Source organism: Mirounga angustirostris, unplaced genomic scaffold (assembly GCF_029215605.1).
Source record: "Mirounga angustirostris isolate CCGP_5_RB_7025 unplaced genomic scaffold, mMirAng1.0.hap1 SCAF_4, whole genome shotgun sequence".
NCBI lineage: Eukaryota > Metazoa > Chordata > Mammalia > Carnivora > Phocidae > Mirounga > Mirounga angustirostris.
Genome location: NW_026991712.1, coordinates 113,059,001 through 113,079,155, shown reverse-complemented (window position 1 = coordinate 113,079,155; position 20,155 = coordinate 113,059,001). Strand labels below are relative to the sequence as shown.

At 37.9% G+C, this 20,155-nt stretch overlaps 1 protein-coding gene and 1 pseudogene across 5 annotated transcripts in view; one reads left to right on the top strand and one right to left on the bottom strand.

The window, feature by feature from the left end:
* DIPK1A (divergent protein kinase domain 1A) overlaps nucleotides 1-20,155 on the bottom strand; it is a 124,680-nt gene that overhangs the window by 87,540 nt on the left and 16,985 nt on the right. The gene's annotated exons all lie outside the window — the stretch shown is intronic.
* On the top strand, nucleotides 13,322-14,592 carry LOC135364152 (F-actin-capping protein subunit alpha-2-like; annotated as a pseudogene).

Below are 20,155 nucleotides of genomic sequence, written 5' to 3'. Positions count from 1 at the left end.
AATAAATAAAATCTTTAAAAAAAAAGAAGTTAGGAACAGAAAAACAAAAAACAAAAAACAAAAAAACCACCAAGGAGGTAGAAGGAAAGGAAGAATAGGGAAACTAATAAAATAGAGAACAACCTAAAATAAAGACTAACAAAATGAAACTTTTTTCCTTAAAAAAAAAAAAAAAAAGTTCTGGGAACCTGGCTGACTCAGCCAGTAAAATGTGACTCTTGATCTCGGGGCTGTGAGTTCAAGCCCCACCTTGGGTATAGAGATTATTTAAAAAAATTTTTTTTTAATTAAAAAAAAGTTCCAAGGAGAAATAGAAAATGTGAATAGTTTCTACACTTAGAAACTGAGGAAGGAAAAGGTGTCAAGAAAGCAGGCCTGGTCAACAGTACCCAGTGGCATAAAAAAGTAAACAATTACAATGGAAAACTGCCTGATGACTCTGGCAATAAGGAGATCACTGATTACCTTAGCCAAGAACAGTTTAAGTAGAATGGAATGAAGTAGAACTAGTTTCTAAATGGAAAAAAAATCCTGGAGATGTTAACATCAATGCTAATATTATACATCTGCAAAAAGCTAGATTTTATTTATTTTTACCTTTGCACAGTGTCTCCCACATAGATGCTCCAAACATTATTTGCTGAACTAATTCAGTTGGAAGAGAAAGTATTCCATATAGAGGGCTCTAAATGTCTGCCAGTAGTGAGAACTGAATTAAGAAGCCTTAAGATTTCTGAACAGATACAGGGCCTACTAAAAGTGATGTTTAACGACTGATCTGGATTTGAGCTTACTTTGTGAGAGGGAATACCGAGGGCAGGGAGCCTACTTGGGATGCTGTTGCAGCAGTCTAGGCCTGGCCTTGATTAGGACAGGCCAAATGCAGTAAGGTGAACAGTGAAATCTGAGAGACATTATGAAAATAAAATGATTAGGATTTGTTAATAAGTGGATATGGAAGTTAGGAGAAAAGGACGTTAAAGCTATCTGAAAGACTGAAAAAAGTTAAGAAAATGAAGGATGGAGATCATTGGTGACATACAATGACATTTTTTTTTAAAGATTTTATTTATTTATTAGAGAGAGAGAGAGAGCACATGAGAGGGGGGAGCGGGAGAGGGAGAAGCAGACTCCCTGCCGAGCAGGGAGCCCGATGCGGGACTTGATCCAGGGACTCCAGGATCATGACCTGAGCCGAAGGCAGTCGCTTAACTGACTGAGCCACCCAGGCGCCCACAATGACATTTTAACTGCAGATGATCCCCAATGTCAATGGTGCAACCTTACAATGGTGCAAAAATGACATACATTCAGTAGAAACTGCACTTCGAATTGTGAACGTCGATCTTTTCCCAGGCTAGCAGTATTCAGTACTATCCTCTCTTGTGACGCTGGGCAGTGGCAGCCCCAGCTCCCAGTCAGCCACCCAAATATGAGGGTAAACAACTGACATACTGACAAGTGCTGTATTTATATGACCAATCTGTTTTTCACTTTCAGTACAGTATTCTGTAAATTACATGAGATATTCAACGCCTGATCATAAAATAGGCTTTGTGTCAGATGATTTTGCCCAACTGTAGGCTAATGTAAGTGGATTCAGCACCTTTCAGGTAGGCTAGGCTAAGCTATGAGGCTAGGTGTAGTAAATGCATTGCTGACTTACTACGGGTTGATCAGGATGTAACCCTGTCATTAAGTCGAGGAAAATCTGTAAACGCAACTTCAACTAGATTTATTCCTATAGAATAAATAAATAAATCTTTAAGAAATTGATATTTAATTTTTGGCATTTATCTTTTGGTTACAAACTTTCTCAAACAAGTTAATTTTAAATCCAGTTGTCAACTGGGATCTTTACAAATGAATAAAAACCAGTAGAAAATTTATTCAAATTCAAATACTTTTATCTTTATTTCCAGAAGGCAAGATAATGGGATAGTTTTGAAATATCCATGGGAAATGCCACAAATAGAAGGCTAAGTTTTTTTTAAACAATTTAAAGCTAGGAGACTAGTTCAAAATAAAAAATTAGCACAAGGAAGTCAAATGACAAATTTGCAAGATATTTAACATTACATACATATATCAGAAGTTTTCAATATATGTAATCACACACATTGCTCATACAGTTCAAATTCATTTCCAGAATCAGCATACACTGTGGAAGGTTTCTTGCCTTCCTCTTTCCATTTCATTTTGGCTCACCTCTACCCTCAAAACATCTTGAAAGATAGATAGTATGGAAACAAAGAACATAAGCTGTCTCTGAGAATATTTAGAATGAAATAGCTCAGCATTCCTTTTCTTTTTCACTAAACCATGCACTGCACCACAAAATTAAACAGACATCTCTAGGGATACCGATTTGCCAAGAGTGTTTCTGGCAAAAATAAAATCTGGCCCTTCTCCAGACTTCTATACATGGACAACAGTGGCTGCCCTACAGATGGAGATTGATTGCTGGCTGGCTGGTCTGTGGTTACTTACTAGTGTCAAGATAAAGAATATTAGGCACAGATCATTTTCATGTCTAAAGACTTCTGACAACAAACTTGCTCTGCTTAATTTCTCACATTCTGCAATAATGAGAGTTATTTACTGGAGAGACAGTTACAATTCTAGTCCTCACTCCTTAGTGTACAGACAAGCAAACCAGCGCCCAGAGAAGGTAGGTCATTTGCCCACAGTCACACAGCCAGTTGGGGACAGTACAAAATGGAGGTCTTGAGACTCCCAGTTCAATAATCTTTCCACCTTTCTATTAAGCAGTACTGTCTTTCTAAATAATATTTAAAAGAGCGTGTTGCTTGTATCTTAAACTTTTTATTTAATCTAAAACTTGAATATTATAGGCTCTTCCTCATTCAGTATTTTACTAGAAATGGCAATATACTTGTATTTTGTGACCCTGTACATAATAGTTTTTAAAAGGACTGTATTTTAAGTCCTAGAGTCACCAAAGTAAAATGAGGCTAGAACTGGATTCCAAACTATTAAAACACATCTAAGAAATCCTGTATCTTTAAACTTGGAAAGATTCTTTAAAAATTATGGCCCAATATATTTAAAAGTGCTGGGTCACTGGAATCAGGATCATAAGACTAGGAATTAAATCTTAGCTCTCCCAATGACTAGGTGTGTGACTTGGGCCTTGTTTCCTCCTTACCTATAAAACAAGCAGATTGGATCAGGATCATTATATTTAGGAATTTATTTATTCCATCATTTAAAGATTGATTTACTTATTTATCTTAGAGAGAGAGAGAGAGAGAGAGAGAGAGAGTGTGTGTGTGTGCAGGCAGGGGGAGGACAGAGACAGAGGGAGAGGGAAAGAGAAGCAGACTCCCCGCAGAGAGTGGAGACTGTTGAGGGGTTCAATCTCAGGACCCTGAGATCACGACCGTGTGTGCAGGCAGGGGGGGAAAGAGAGAGAGGGAGAGGGAAAGAGAAGCAGACTCCCCGCAGAGAGTGGAGACTGATGAGGGGCTCAATCTCAGGACCCTGAGCCGAAACCAAGAGTCAGATGCTTTACCAACTGAGCCACCCAGGCGCCCCTATTCCATCATTTAAAATACAATTCCAGGGCTCCTGGGTGGCTCAGTTGGTTAAGCGACTGCCTTCGGCTCAGGTCATGATCCCGGAGTCCCTGGATCGAGTCCCGCATCGGGCTCCCTGCTCAGCGGGGAGCCTGCTTCTCCCTCTGACCCTCTCCCCTCTCATGCTCTCTCTATCTCATTCTCTCTCTCAAATAAATAAATAAAATCTTTAAAAAATAAAAAAAATAAAAAAATAAAAAAATAAAATACAATTCCAGGTAACTTGACGATAAGACCTTTATCTAATTCTTATTATCTTATAACATTGAAATAACAGAGCAAAGAAATAAACACATCAATCCATACTTGATTAACTAAACAAGGAAAGAAAAATAGGTCTTAAAATGCTCCTTCAGTCTCTTTTGGGGCTAGGATTGGAACTCACTCTAGCAGTGAATGACGCTGCTTTTTGAAAAATCTCAGCAAAGGTCATCTGACTATCCAGTTGGGGGGAAAAATGTCTTAACCTCTCATTACACCATTTACAAAGATCGATCCCAAATGGACTACAATTCTAAGTGTGAAAGATAAGACAATAAAGCTCAGAGAAAAACATATCTTTGTGACTTCAGAGTAAATGAAGTATTTGTATCCTCTTCAATAGAACCTAAAAACTTCAATCACAGAAGAAAAAATTGATAAATTTGATTACATTAAGAATTTATGTTCATCAAGAGACACCATCAAGAGACACCAGCAAAATGACAACCCACAAAAAGGAAGAAGATATAACAATAATATACCTGAAAATGATTCATATAGATTTTACATAGAGAATTTCTGTGAATCAATAAGAAAAATATAGACCACACAACAGAAATGTGAACAAAAGACAAACTTGTGTGACTTTCCAAAAGAGGCTATCCAAATGGCAAATAAAACTGAAAAGATGTCCAGCTTCATTAGTCATCAGGCAAATGCAAATTAAAACCACAATGTGATATTATTCTACACACATCAGAATATCTAAAATGAAGATGTATACCAAGTATTGGTGAGGATATGGAGCAATGTATGGAATACTCATACACTGTTGGTAGTATGAACTGATATAATCTTTTTCAAAAACTGATTTTAATTATTTGTTAAAACTGAATGTAGGCTAATCTATGACCCAGCGATTCCACTCCAACAGAAATGCTTATAAATATTCACCAAAAGACAAGTACTAAAATGTCCACAGCTTCAGTATTTGTAAAAGCTAAAAACTGGACGCAAACCAAACATCCATTAACAGTAGAATGGATAAATAAGTTGGAGTATGATCACACATAAAATACTACACAGCAGGGGCGCCTGGGTGGCTCAGTCGTTAAGCGTCTGCCTTCGGCTCAGGTCATGATCCCAGGGTCCTGGGATCGAGCCCCACATTGGACTTCCTGCTCAGCGGGAAGCCTGCTTCTCCCTCTCCCACTCCCCCTGCTTGTGTTCCCTCTCTTGCTGTGTCTCTCTCTGTGAAATAAACAAAAAATCTTTAAAAAAAAAAAGATACTACACAGCAATGAGAGTGAATAGGTATAATTACATGTGACAATAAGGATGAGTCTCACAAATATAATGCTAAGCAAAAGAGGTTAGACCCAAAAGGCATGAGTCCATAAATATAAACCACAGTAACAGACAAAACTAATCTCTTCCATGAGAAGCCAGGATAGTGGTAACCATTGCAGGGGGTGGGAGTGACAAAAAGAGAACATACAGGGGGCTTCTAGAGTGCTGACAAGGTCTATTTCTTTTTTTTTTTTTTTAAGCGGGGAGCAGCAGAAGGAGAGGGAGAGAGAGAATCTCAAGCAGGCTCCATGCCCAGCAACGGAACCCGACAGGGGACTCAGTCTCACAACCCTGAGATCATGACCTGAGCTGAACTCAAGAGTCAGATGCTTAACCAACTAAGCCACCCAGGCACCCCTCAAGGTCCTATTTCTTTTTTTTTTTAACTTTTAAAAAAAGATTTATTTATTTATTTGAGAGAAAGAGAGAGTACAAGCAGGGGGAGAGGCAGAGGGAGAGGGAGAAGCAGACTCCCTGCTGAGCTGGGTGCCCAATTCCAGGACTGGAGATCATGATCTGAGTGGAAGGCAGACACTTAACCATCTGAGCCACACAGGCACCCTCAAGGTCCTATTTCTTGATCAAATATGCATTTTTCCGTATTCATTTAAACTTCAGTAAAAAGTTAAGAAGCAGTACTTTTTCTTGTTATTTTGTGTTAAGGTTCTGACATTTCACATAAAAAATCAGCCCCTCCTGAATAAATGCCAAAATAAACTGTAAGGGTTAGTAGCCAAACTGATTTTAACCCAATTGCAGATTAACCTTCAGCAAATTCACAGCTTCAAAAAATTAGAGATCTAGTAACAGTCTAGGGTAGGGAATTTGCTCTTTCTCTTAGAAAGGCGTTAAAGGGCACCTGGGTGGCTCAGTTGGTTGAGCGACTGCCTTCGGCTCAGGTCATGATCCTGGGGTCCTGGGATCAAGTCCCGCATCAGGCTCCCCTTGCTCTGTGGGGAGTCTGCATCTCCCTCTGCCTCTGCCTGCCACTCCCCCTGCTTGTGCGCTCTCTCTCTCTCTCAAATAAATAAATAAAATCTTATATAAAAAAAAAGGTGTTAGAAAAACAATAATTTTCTTATCCCTTCTTATCATTGTTCTTTTATGAGCTATAAGAGCAAGGTGCACTACATATATTATTCCATTTCATTCTTCTAACTCCATGAAATAATTTTTTTTTGTAAATTTTTTTTTATTAAATTTTTTTTTTTTTTTTATTCATGAAAGTCAGAGAGAGAGAGAGGCAGAGGCAGAGGGAGAAGCAGGTTCCCCGCCTAGCAGGGAGCCCGATGCGGGACTCGATCCCAGAACCCTGGGATCATGACCTGAGCCGAAGGCAGACGCTTAACCACTCCATGAAATAATTTTATCATCTTCATGATTTTCAGCTAAGGAAATGTAGGGTAAGTATGTTGTCTAAAAGTAAACAGCACAAATGTGGTCGAGCCAGGACCTAAATCCTGGTGTGTCTGGCTCCCAAGCTGACGTCCTTAACCACCATTTTATCCCTGCCTCATTGTTATGTCATCCCTGGGGGCTTTACAACATGGGGTGATGATAATCTTCGTTGGCTTTTGCTTAATCACTTTAGAAGGCTATATATGAACAGAACATCCTCCTAACCCTCTGCCCCCAAACCCCCCCCTTTTAAATAAAAACTCATAGAGGGGGCAGCGCCCAGGTGACTCTGTCTCTTGAGCATTTGCCTTTTGCTCAGGTCATGATCTCGGGGTCCAGGGATCGAGCCCAGCGTAGGGCTCCCTCTCAGTAGGAGTCTGCTTCTCCCTCTTCCTCTGTACTCTCTCTCTCACTCTCTCTCTCAAGTAAATAAATAAAGTCTTAAAAAAAAAAAAAGACTCATAGAGGGACTGGGCTGTTAAGTGAAAAATAGGTAAGACAGAAAACCCATGCCACCAGTAGACCTACAATACAAATGTTTAACAGCTTTAAAAAAAATTTTTAAATCCAGTTAACATACGATGTTATATTAGTTTCAGGTGTATAATACAGTGATTCAACAATTCCATTCATCATCCAGTGCTCATCAAGACAAGTGCACTCCTCAGTCCCTATCACCTATTTAACTCATCCCCCCAATCGCCTCCCCTCTGGTAACCATCAGTTTGTTCTCTATAGTTACAAGTCTGTTTCTTGGTTTCACTCTTTTTTTTCTCCTTTGCTTGTTTTGTTTTTTAAATTCCACATATCAGTGAAATCATATGGTATTTGTCTTTCTCTGACTTATTTTGCTTAGCATTATACTCTCTAGCTCCATACATGTCATTGCAAATGGCAAGATTTCATTCTTTTTATAGCTGAATAATATTCCATTTGTGTGTGTGTGTGTACGGCACATCTTCTTTATTCATTCATCATCCATGGACACTTGGGCTGCTTCCATATTTTGGATATTGTAAATAATACTGCTATAAACATAGCAGAGCATGTATCCCTTTGAATTACTGTTTATGTATTTTGGGGGTAAATACCCAGTAAGGAAATTGCTGGATCATAGGGTAGTTCAATTTTTAACTTTTTGAGAAACCTCCATACTGTTTTCCACTGTGGCTGCACCAGTTTGCATTCCCCAAGTGCAAAAGTCTTCCTTTTTTCCACATCTTCACCAACACCTGTTGTTTCTTGTGTTATTGATTTTACCCATCCTGACAGGTGTGAGGTGATATCACCTTGTAGTTTTGATCTGCATTTCCCTGATTAGTGATAATGAACATTTTTTCATGGGTCTGTTGGCCATCTGAATGCCTTCTTTGAAGAAATGTCTGTTCATGTCTTCTGTCCATTTTTAAATTCGATTGTTTTCTAGGTGTTGAGTTTTATAAGTTCTTTATATATTTTGGATACTAACCCTTTATCAGATATGTCATTTGCAAATATCTTCCCCATTTCACAGGTTGCCTTTTAGTTTTGTTGATTGTTTCCTTTGCCATGCAGAAGCTTTTTATTTTGATGTAGTCCCAAGAGTTTATTTTTTTAAAGATTTACTTATTTGAGAGAGAGAGAGAGTGCATGCATGCAAGCACACGCAAGTGGGGGCAGGGGCAGAGGGAGAGAATCTTAAGCAGACTCCCTGCTGAATGGGGAGACTGACACAGGGCTCAATCTCACGACCCATGAGATCATGACCTGAACCGAAACCAAGAGTCAGAAGTTTAGCCCCCTGAGCCACCTTAGTTTATTTTTTTAAAGATTTACTTTGTTGAAGATTAAGGTGACCTTATAATTGTGGGCTTATTTCTGGGTTTTCTATTCTATTCCATTGATCTATGTGTCTATTTTTGTGCCAATACCATACTGTTCTGAGCACTACCGCTTTGTAATATAACTTTTAAGTCTGGAATTGTGATGCCACCAGCTTTGCTTTTCTTTGTCATAGCTTTGGCTACTTGGGGTCTTTTGTGGTTCCACACAAGTTTTAGGATTATTTGTTGTTTGACAGCTTTTTCACAACTGGCTACATGGAAAACTCGGCAGAAGTCTGAGCAGACTGGTCTCAAATGAGACAAGAAGTCAGAGTGAGTGTTCCTACTTAAGCCATAATGGAAGAAGCAGGGAGAGATTAAGCAATTTTGTAAAAAATGAAGATCAGTGAGAAGGTTCTTGATTGTGTGTAGGTGTCTGCTTTTCTTCAAATCTTCCTCTAGAGAATATTATTTTCAAAAGTTATGCTGACAAGTATTGATTATTTAATATGGATGCTAGTAAAGCTTTAATAAAGTTTAGGTTGGCAAAAGAAACATGATTGACTGGACTATTGATCTGTACTTAGCTTCTAATCTCTAATCAGATACTTCTCTGTTCAGAAAAGTATCACTTAGCAGATGCCTTCCCAAGCTGCAGATATGGCACCTAAGAAGAAATAAGCACTTTCCCTCATTCTTTGGAAAACCCTAAATTTAAAAAGTAACTGTCAGTTTGTGTCAAAGGTCCATCTCAGGGTTAAAAATCACACCTTGACCTGAGGGTGGTTCCATCATTCTTCATTTATAAGGAATTTCAAAGTTTATTTTTGAACTATTCAACATGAAGATTATTTAACCTTAAATGCCATTCTTTATAATAGAGGTAAAAACATGCCAATATTATAGAACTGTATACTTAATGAGTGTTAGAGTTTCTCATACAGAGTCATAATCTTAAATCATGAACTAGGGCTACTCCTTACTTTCACCTCTCCCACACCTAGACTAGGCGAAGCAGCCTCCCGATGATGCTGTAATCCGTACCACTTCCCTATGGAGGCGGCCTGATGTGAGAATCTAAGCTATACCCACCTACTTAGATGAAGGGCATCCCTTCATGTCCCTAGACATACATTTATTACTTGCCTCTTGAAAGTGTTTATACATACAGGAAGACTGTACAGCTCTCTTTAGCACATGCAGATAGCATCGATCTATATCTCCATTGTGTTATTCTGTCTATGCCCTTGCCTCAAGTAAAAATGTAAACTGTTTTATTTGAAATTCTACAAAAATATCAGAAGAAACTTTTTCACATTAGGTAACACAAATATGCCATTTTAAAATTGAAAATGAAAAAGAAATTTTTTGCGACTTTGTAGTTTGTTAAAGCATTTATCATCATACAACATGACATTTTCTATATTCAATATGACAGAATTTAAAAATAACTGGTCTATCAATTTTGAGAAATCTTTATGTAATGGATATAGTAACAACTCTCAGTAAGAAAAAATACATTGATTTCTTCAAGGTAGTCATAAACATATGCCAAGAGAAATAGACAGGTTGAAGGGAGAAATTGGCCATGTCACTAATCTGACTTCAAAAAATAGGCAAGCACACAATGTAGACGGCCATAATATGCTTTTTAAAAGCCATTCAAAAGTTTATTCATTTTTGGATATCATAACATTTTATGAGGAAGCTAAAGCATTCCTCTTTTATTACTGAAAATACTGTTACTAGGGAGGTAAGAAAGAACTGTCCTATCAACCATCATTATCATCTCACCAGTAAATGAAAAAAATAAGGCTAAGAAAGACAAAGGAGCTTGATACAAGGCAAATCACGGGTTGAAATGCTAAAGCATATTACTCATCTTAATATCTTATAACATTAGAATTCTTTCCACTTTTCTTTAAGTTCAAAATCACTTCAATAAAAATACTTGCTATATAAGACATCTATAACCCAATACTATCATTTTGTATGGTTAATTTCTATCACCTTTGGGGAGGGAAGTCTACATAACATAATGACTTTCAAATTTATTTGATAGATCTAGCTATGGGCCACTTTTATATTAATCTGATTTAATGGGATCTATTTTAGGTTAATTAATCTTCAGAGATATAAATTCCTTAATAAAGCAGTCAGCAGTATTTTAAAATATTAACCAAAATATTCATAAATCATGTTAAGCAATCCATTAGCAAGACCAAAATACCTCACTTTCTGCTTCTATTTTTTTTTTTAAAGATTTTATTTATTTATTCGAGTGAGAGAGAATGAGAGATAGCACGAGAGGGAAGAGGGTCAGAGGGTCAGAGGGTCAGGGAGAAGCAGACTCCCTGCTCAGCAGGGAGCCCGACGTGGGACTCGATCCCAGGAATCCAGGATCATGACCTGAGCCGAAGGCAGTCGCTTAACCAACTGAGCCACCCAGGCGCCCCTCACTTTCTGCTTCTATTTGCAGCTTTCAAAGCATAACTCTGCTTCCCTACCTTCCCAAACACCCGCTTGTATTCCATGATATCCCTTTCCTTCACATTCCACTCCTCTATTAACTAGGAAATGATCAGATTAATTTATATTTATCAAGTGACTGCAGTTAATTTACACTATAACATTAGCTAAGCCCAAAGTATTGGTATATATTAAGTCAGCTAATGGTGAAATGGAAAGTTTAACCCCCTACTTAAGACTGGGACATCATCAAACATAAAGAGATTTTCTTTTTGGGAGGTAGAAAGGGGAAGTCTGAAATCATGCATCAGCTAATGGTAGTAGTCCTTTTAGTCCTTTTAGGATGATGTAGTCCTTTTAGGATGATGAATATCTCTTGTCCCTCTGCCCTCCCGAACATAGTCTGCTAAAAATACAACCTTCCTCTGCCTCCCTTTCCTTTTTTCTCTTGCCTGTTTAGAACACAGCAACTGAACTCACCTGTACTATTCAAAAAATAGGCATTAAAGGCCAATGACAGCATCTAAACACAGTACAACACTTCTTCCTTTTTAATTCTACCTTAACTGGCAGCTCCCAGGTTCTTTAATATTTATTTCAACTACCTCTGGCAATTACGATTTTGACTTTTTTTTTTTTAATATTTATTTATTTGAGAGAGAGAGAGAGAGCATGAGTAGGAGGGGCAGTAGGAGAGGGAGAAAGAATCTCAAGCAGACTCCACACTGAGCCTGGAGCCCAACGCAGGGCTCCATCCCATGACCCTGAGATCACAATCTGAACCAAAATCAAGAGTCAGATACTTAACAGACTGTGCCACCCAGGAGCCCCAGATTTTGATTTCTTCTAAAATATAATTTTGAAATGTAGTCCCTTCATCAATAGGGGTAATATATTATTGAAATCAAGTTTTATTTGCAGAACCCCAAGAAAATTTTGAAAACCATACATCCCCTCACACATTCTTAAATTGACATCTAAAATTTTTCACTGTAAGTTTAAGTAGTTGCAAAGGAGTAACTTCTAACATATTGTAAATACTGGTATTTTAAAATAAAGCTGTTATATCACCTTAAATGTATCATTCTTATCATCCTATCATGAGGGCCCTACCTTGTGACCTCATCTAACTCTATCTCCTAAAGGCCACATCTCCAAATACCACACATTGGGGGGGTTAGGGCTTCAACATATGAATTGGGGGGAGGGCACAATTCAGTCCACAGCAGTAAGTCTTCATTTCTCTGGGATAAAAGCTCAAGGGTTTAATTGCTGGGTTATATAGTAGTTGCATGGTTAGTTTTTTAAGAAACTGCCAAATTGTTTTCCAGAGTGGTTGTATCATTTTATATTTCCACCATCAATGTATAAATGATTCAGCTTCTCTGCATCCTTGCCAACATTTGGCGTTGTATTTTTTATTTTAGCTCTTCCAGTGATATCTCATTGTAATTTTAATTTGCATTTCCCTAATGGCTAATGAGGTTGAGTATCTTTTCACGTGCTTATTTCCCACCTGTATATCCTCTTCAGTGAAATGTCTGTGCACATCTTTTTCCCATTTTCTAATTGGATTGATTGTCTTTTACAGTTTTGAGAGTTCTTTATATATTCTAGATACTAGTTCTTTGTCAGATATGTGGCTTGCAAACATTTTTTTCTCCATCCATAGCTTGTCTTTGCATCCTCTTAACAAGATCATTTGCAGAGTAGACGATCTTAATTTTGATGAGATAAAATTTATCAATTTTTCCTTTTATGGATCATGTTTTTGGCATCAAGTCTAAGAGCTTTTTGCCTAGTTGTAGGCGCCAAATATTTTCTTCACTTTTTTTCCAGAAGTTTTATAGTTTTATGTTTTCCATTTATGTCTATGATATATTTTGAGTTCATTTTTATATAAGATTTAGGTAAAGGTTCTTTTTTTTTTTTTGCCAATGGATGTCTAATTGCTTCAGCACCACTCATTAAAAAGCAATTCCTCCTCCTTTTGAATTGCTTTTGGGTTCTTTGTCAAAAATTAATTAGGCATATTTATGTGGCTCTATTCCTGGGAACCCTACGCTACTCCAGTGATCTGTGTCTGTCCCTCTGCTAGTACCGCACTGTCTTGATTAATGAAGCTGTACAGTAAGCTTTGACAAAGGCTTGAGAAAAGGTGATTCCTCCAACACAAATTATTTCTAATGTAATGTATTTTCTGTTTGAAAGTCTTTTACTGGACAGTGTTACATTTTTCCTCAAAAAAAATCTGTCTATAAATTAAAACTAAATTTCTCTGTATTTTCTGTAATAAAAGACTTCAAGTGTTAAAACAATTTCTTCTGGTTTGCATTTTCTTTACAATTATTACTAACCAATCAATTAAAATATAAATATACTGCAAATTTTGATTTTAAAGATTCTTAAACATAATAAAACCGTATTAAAGAGATGGGTGAGGGGAAGTCAGGTGGCTCCTGCCACCAAGTCACCAATGCCCGGTTTGTTGCCAGAAGGAAAATGGCAGATCTGGAGGAGCAGTTGTCTAATGAGGAGAGGGCGCACAGAGAACAGCAAAATTCATTATTCATGCCCCTCCTGGAGAATTTAATGAGGTGTTTAATGATGTTCAGTTACCACTTAATAATGATAATCCTCTTAGGGAAGGAGCAGCTCATGCGTTTGTACAGTATAACTTGGACCTGTTTACTCCAGTAAAATTGAAGGTTATGAAGATCAGATATTGATAACAGAACATGGTGACTTGGGAAATGGAGAGTTTTTGGATCCCCAAAACAGAATCTGTTTCAAATTTGATCACTTAAGAAAGGAAGCAACTGATCCAAGACCATATGAAGCAGAAAATACAGTTGAAACATGGAGAACTTCAGTAAAAACTGCTCTGTGAGCATATATAAAAGACACTGGGGAGGGTATGTGCTATGGTGAGCGCTGTGAATTGTGTAAGACTGTTGAATCACAGACCTGTACCTCTGAAACAAATAATACATTATATGTTAAAAAAGAAGAGGAAGAAGAAGGTAGCAGGAAGGGAAGAATGAAGGGGGGGGAATGAGAGGGGGAGACGAACCATGAGAGACTATGGACTCTGAGAAACAAACTGACGGTTCTAGAGGGGAGGGGAGTGGGGGGATGGGTTAGCCTGGTGATGGGTATTAAAGAGGGCACGTATTGCATGGAGCACTGGGTGTTATACGCAAACAATGAATCATGGAACACTACATCAAAAACTAATGATGTAATGTATGGTGATTAACATAACATAATAATAAAAAAAATTTTTAATTTTTTAAAAATTAAAAAAAAGAACATTATCAAATGGGGTCTGCATTGTTATATGGTAAAAAAAAAAAATAGATGGACAGAAAACCATTATTGTATGCATAGAAAGCCATCAGTTCCAAGCAAAAAATTTTGGAACGGTCATTGGAGGTCAGAGTGGAAGTTTGAATCACTTTTTCAACCACTCAAGTGGTTGGCATCTTGAAAATTCAGGTTCATTATTATGAAGATAGTAATGTTCAGTTAGTGAGTCATAAAGATATACAAGATTCCCTAACAGCATCTAATGAAGTACAAACTGCAAAAAAATTGATAAAGATTGTAGAAGTTGCAGAAAATGAATACCAGACCACTACCACTGAGAATTATCAGAAGGCGTCAAACACTACTTTCAAAGTTTTACCTTGACAGTTGCCAATTACACAACTAAGATTGATTGGAACAAGATCCTTAGCTACAGGATTGGCAAAAAGATGCAGAATGCATAAGATGAACATTGTATGACCGGATCATTTATCAACACCAGCACAGGGATTCCATGGAAGTGAGCAGTAAATGCTTTTTGATGAGAGAAACTGCGAGAGCAAGTTTGCATTTTAAGAAAAATCATTGCAAAAGTATTCAAAACTGTCAAACTACCCAGTCAGGTGGGCTGTTGCCATTTAAAATCACCATAATTAATTAGTTTGGTTAGAGCACAAAGCTTAGCTAATTAACCATTATTTTTCATTTCTTTTGTTCAAAGGATTAAAAATCAGTTTAGTTTAAATGTCTTTTACTTTCTCTTATACCTTTCTTTTTTACAAGTAAGAGATGATTCCCCTAGTTTAATGATAAAGTTTTTGAAGTGTTTCAAAAATATTTTACTTATCGTAACCCTAAAATTGTTGTCTTCTGGTTTATGAAGTGGGTAACTTTGGATATTTGCCCAATACTTTTTAATGGGATCAGTAATGGACATTCCAGTTTAAGGTGGTTGATGGATTTAGCCATGTATGCTGCTGAAGAAATTGTCTACCTTTCCCCCTTCACCTCTTCCATTTATGTTAAATTGAGATTAGAGGGAAAGCCTTTTCTATATCAATTGTGTTTCAACCTTTCAAAAAGTGTTTTTAGCTAGCTTAGTGTTTAAATAACCTTTTTTTTTTTTAAAGATTTTATTTATTTATTTGACAGAGAGAGAGACAGCGAGAGCAGGAACACAAGCAGGGGGAGTGGGAGAGGGAGAAGCAGGCTTCCTGCCGAGCAGGGAGCCCGATGTGGGACTCGATCCCAGAACCCTGGGATCATGACCTGAGCCGAAGACAGACACTTAATGACTGAGCCACCCAGGCGCCCTAAATAAACTTTTTTAAAACAAAAAAATAAAAAATAAAACAAGGCCAACATCTAATGCTGTTTTGAGATCCTGCAATTAAATGAAAATACTTATTTCAGAAATACATTCAAAGCTTTTTTTCTTGTGACAGTTACGCAAATTAGCTTGAATTCCATATGTCCCTGAGTTATTTTTATCATAGAGCCACAAAGGTATTATAACACGGCATACTGTATATATTTCTGAACTCATACTGTATAATCCTGAACTCATTAAAAAATAAAGTTAAAAAATTAGAAAAGAGATGGGTGAGGTTTTTCTTCTTCAATTAGTTCACATTTCCATGCAGTGACTATTACTTATCGTCAGGATGAAATAGTGTTCGGCACTAATTCTATCCCTACTTTTAGTTTTCATAAAGTTAAATGGTGAGAAACCTGTTTCACATAAATGAGAAGAGGAGAATGGAAATCTTGTTAGAGCAATTGTCTCTCAATTCTTCAAAAATTTTTGAACGACATTAAAAAAAAGATAACAGTCATATACCACCAAAAATATACTTAATAGTATATTAGTCAATCAGCAAACAAATCAATTAGGTTCTTCACTCAGTTTCATGAGAGCAAAAAAAAAATGGAAACTACTTGAATTGCAAAAGAAACTTTTATCTATCATTATGTGAGATAGTATCACTTAGTCATCCACTATCTTCACACAGACACCAATCTTTTCAATTTTGCCCTTTGGCGCCCTGGTGTTTTTATATCCAAGGACCTTTGTGAGATCTGAGATAGAGCAGTATGCCTTTCTTTCTTAATAGTGTGAGAAGGCCAACAGTGAACGAGAAGCGGGGGGCAGACCCTGCACCTCCATCATAAACATATTCTTAGGCGGAACAATGTTAGGAAAAGTACATGGGGAATTTAAAGATCTACAAATTGGCTCCCTCAAACCATCTATGCCCCATACTCCTTGAAAAGTGTACCCAATTTAAAGATAAAAGTTAATGTGCATCTGCAGCCCACCGTATCAACACCAGCACAGGGATTCCATGGAAGTGAGCAGTAAATGCTTTTTGATGAGAGAAACTGTGAGAGCAAAATGACAAGCACAAAAATAGCAACATGATATATCAAAGGATGAACCCCACTTACAAGCTAAGAACTAGCCTGAAGCAAATTAAGTTGTTGCTTAAAGCATAATAATTAAGGCCTTATATTTACCAAACCAGTCTGCTATCACAGTATAAAAAGGCTTGTTTATCCCTCCTCCGTCCTAGGGGAATAAATTATCTCATGAGTCTTTTATTCCACCCAAGTGCTATTTAAAAGCTATGAAATGTTTAAGCAATTCATTACATTAATATAAAAATCTTTATAGGACAGACGTACGATCAAAACCAAAGGGTAGGAAGCACTGAGTAAAATGGAAAGGATATGCTGTCTGGTGGTAATGCCAAGATCCCAGTTTTTGCCGGGCTGTCCCCTGCGCTTTAGTCAGATCTCAGATAACCATCCCTTCCACAGCAAGGTTCTCCAACCAGCTGGCCAAAGAGATGTCCTGACACTCATTAGCAGGTCACCTATTTTCTTATTTGCATTGTGCACATAGCTGCCCAATGTTTTTGTTGCTTATTTTTAAAATTCATTTATTACTTACCCATCAGTGCCAAAACAACTCCTGAAACTCCCCAAAACAACATGTGAATTCTGAGCGCAGAGATCTATTAAGTCACTGCTACAAGTTCAGTGCTTACCTGATAGAGAGCAGGTGATATCCTTGTTGACAACAGCCTATAGATATCAGGCTATTTTTCAAAACTGATGTTAATTTTAAGACTCTAATCTTTAATTGAGCAGTTTTCTCTCATTTTTTTCCAAAATAAACTGCTGCTATTATACAAGACTTTCTGAAAAATTGTGCCATTAGATCTTTATCCCTCTGAAGTTATTTACTCTCATTCTCTTGCCTTACTTTACTGAAATAATTTATAAATTATGCAATGCTTAAATAGACACTGCAGCCATGAAGATAAACAGGTTAGGTAAATATTCATAAGAGAGATAGTTTAAAATTCGTATCAGGACTTTTAGTTCAAGATGGTAGGTTGAGGATGTGGGCTTACTACCCAAAGCTTACAAAACCACACTCAAGTAAGGGAGACAAAAGAGGCAATAAACCTATAATAGCAAAAGGAAAGAGAAGTTAAGGGGTTCACCAGTGGATGAAGGATACAACAAATTTCTAGAATTCAAAAAGCAGATGGAATTGTGGTGATGGATGAGACAGGCAGAGAAAGACACAGTCACGAGGCGAGCTAAGAGGAGCTGGAAGCCAAAATGCTTGTTGGAATGCTAGAAGGAATCTAGACAGCCAATCTGCCCAGGGACACCTGATGGCTCTGGGCTCCAGGCCAGCAGGTACAAGGGAGGAGAGAAGGGAAAAGTGGGGCTGAAGACAGTGGGAATAATTGAAGGTCTGTACTTGGAACTGTGCTGGTTGGCATCCCCATCTGCTTCCCCCACCCCCACACAGATCACAGGCAGCCTGGCATTAACTCTCAGTCCAAAAGCCCGATAGCTGAAAGAACAAATGACCTGGGGAAAGCCAAGGCATCTAGTGGGAGTACAGTCTACCCACAGTAGAGCACTCCTCTAGCACAAAGGCAGAGTCCGAGCATAGGCCTAGAGCAAGCAGGCCAGCCAAGGCATCTCGCTCTTCACAGAGGGCTCAGTCAGCCATCCACACAGGTGATGGGTCTAGGGGGGGAAAGAGACCAGCTTTTAAAATGGCATAGAAAATCCACACCAGTTCCTCAGTCCTTATTTCTAAACTATGAATAGACAGGGGTGCCTGGGTAGCTCAGTTGGTTAAGCGTCTGCCTTCAGCTCAGGTCGTGATCCCAGGGTCCTGGGATTGAGCCCCGCATTGGGCTCCCTGCTCAGCGGAGAGCCTGCTTCTCCCTCTGCCTCTGCCTCTGCCTGCCTGTCTGCCTGCTTGTGCTCTCTTTCTGACAAATAAATAAATAAAATCTTAACAAAAATTAATTAATTAAGTAAAATACGAATAGACAACCAGGGACTACCAGGCACATGGGGAAAACAATCAGCACGAGAAACAACTAAGAAAAACACATAGAAAAAATAATAGAAAAAAGAACCCTGGGGAGAACAAATATAATTAAGGGACATAAGACAGCATTTAAGGAAACTACTATAATCAAAAGATTCAAGAGAGTATTGCACCCATATAAAATAGGAATAGGAAACCACAAAAAAAAGGAACAAAGAACTTGGAAGAACTCTTTAAATTAAAAGTTCTTAGAATTTAAAGGGTGATTAGAAAAGGAAAGTAAATCAACAGATGATCTGGAAAGCCAAATTGAGAAGTACAGAACGAGAGCATATGGATAAAAATACAGAAATAATAGAGAGACCATAAGAGACATAAAGAGCCAATCCAAAAACAGAAAAAAAGAGAGGGGAAAACTATTTAAGAAATAGTAGAATTACCCAGAGCTGAAGAAAGACCCAAGTCTTAAGACTGAAAGGGCTCAGTGAGTGCTCAATACAACTAACTGATAAAAGATCCACATCTATACATTTCCTCATAGAATTCCAAAACAAGTATAAAAAGGAGACCCTGAACAGAAACACAGGTCACCCAGAAATGACTGACAAATGGCTTCTTGTCAGCAATAGAGGATGTTAGAAGACAATGGAACCATGTCTTCACATTTTCTGAAGGAAATTATTTTCAGCCCCGAATGCTACACCCAACTCAACACAAATCAGTATGAAGGTACAATACAGATAGTTTTAGACAGGACTCAAAGTTTATTTCCCACGTATCCTTTTAAAGAACTCATTTCAGGACATATTCCAGTAAAATGATGGAATAAATCAGGATAGTGGAAGTGGATCCTGTGGGAGACACAGGTTCCTGAGAACAGTGATTCCAACCCAGAAGAGTGGATGGAAATCCTTGGAAGACAGCTGTGTGGTAGCCTAGAAAAGCATTTGGGTACAAAGGGGAATTCCACAGAATAAATACAACTGAGAGTAGAGAAGAAGTGAGGCCATGACAAAGATATATTTTGCCCGAAGAAGTAGAAGAAGGGGAGGAGGAAGAAGAAGAAGAAAAAGAAGAAAGGCAGTGAGAAACTCCCTGGGGGAAAAAAGGCACAAAAAAGCTACATTTCAAATATGAAGCAAGCTTACATGTACCCCGATTATAAGGATTTAATGGAGTATGAGAAAAGAGGATCTAGTTGTTACCAATCACAGAATCTTGAGAGTCCAGGCTTCATAACCCCAGCCCTAGAGAGAAGAAAATGTAATCCTAGCACACAAATTGGTTCTGCACTAAATATTTATAGAATCATATTTTAGGGGTTACTATAAATAGAGATGCCCTTCATCTTAGGCCAGAACTAACTTTGATACTTTGGCTTCAAGACATAAATTTCAGGATCCCAAAAGAAAGACTGGCCAAAAATGTTTCACTCGTATTTTCTATAAATGTGGAAATTGTGGTGTGGCCACCAAATGATGGCCCCTTCCTACCTGTACTACTCTCCCTAAAGATGATAGTTGTTCTCATTATTCAAATGGTCCAGCACTCCAGAACTAGCTCGGTTCACTTGCATTTGGGGGCAGATGTCAGAAGAAATGTCCGCTCCCTATAGCTGACCAGGTAACCATCCAGAAAAATAAGGTGTATTGACTGCTCAG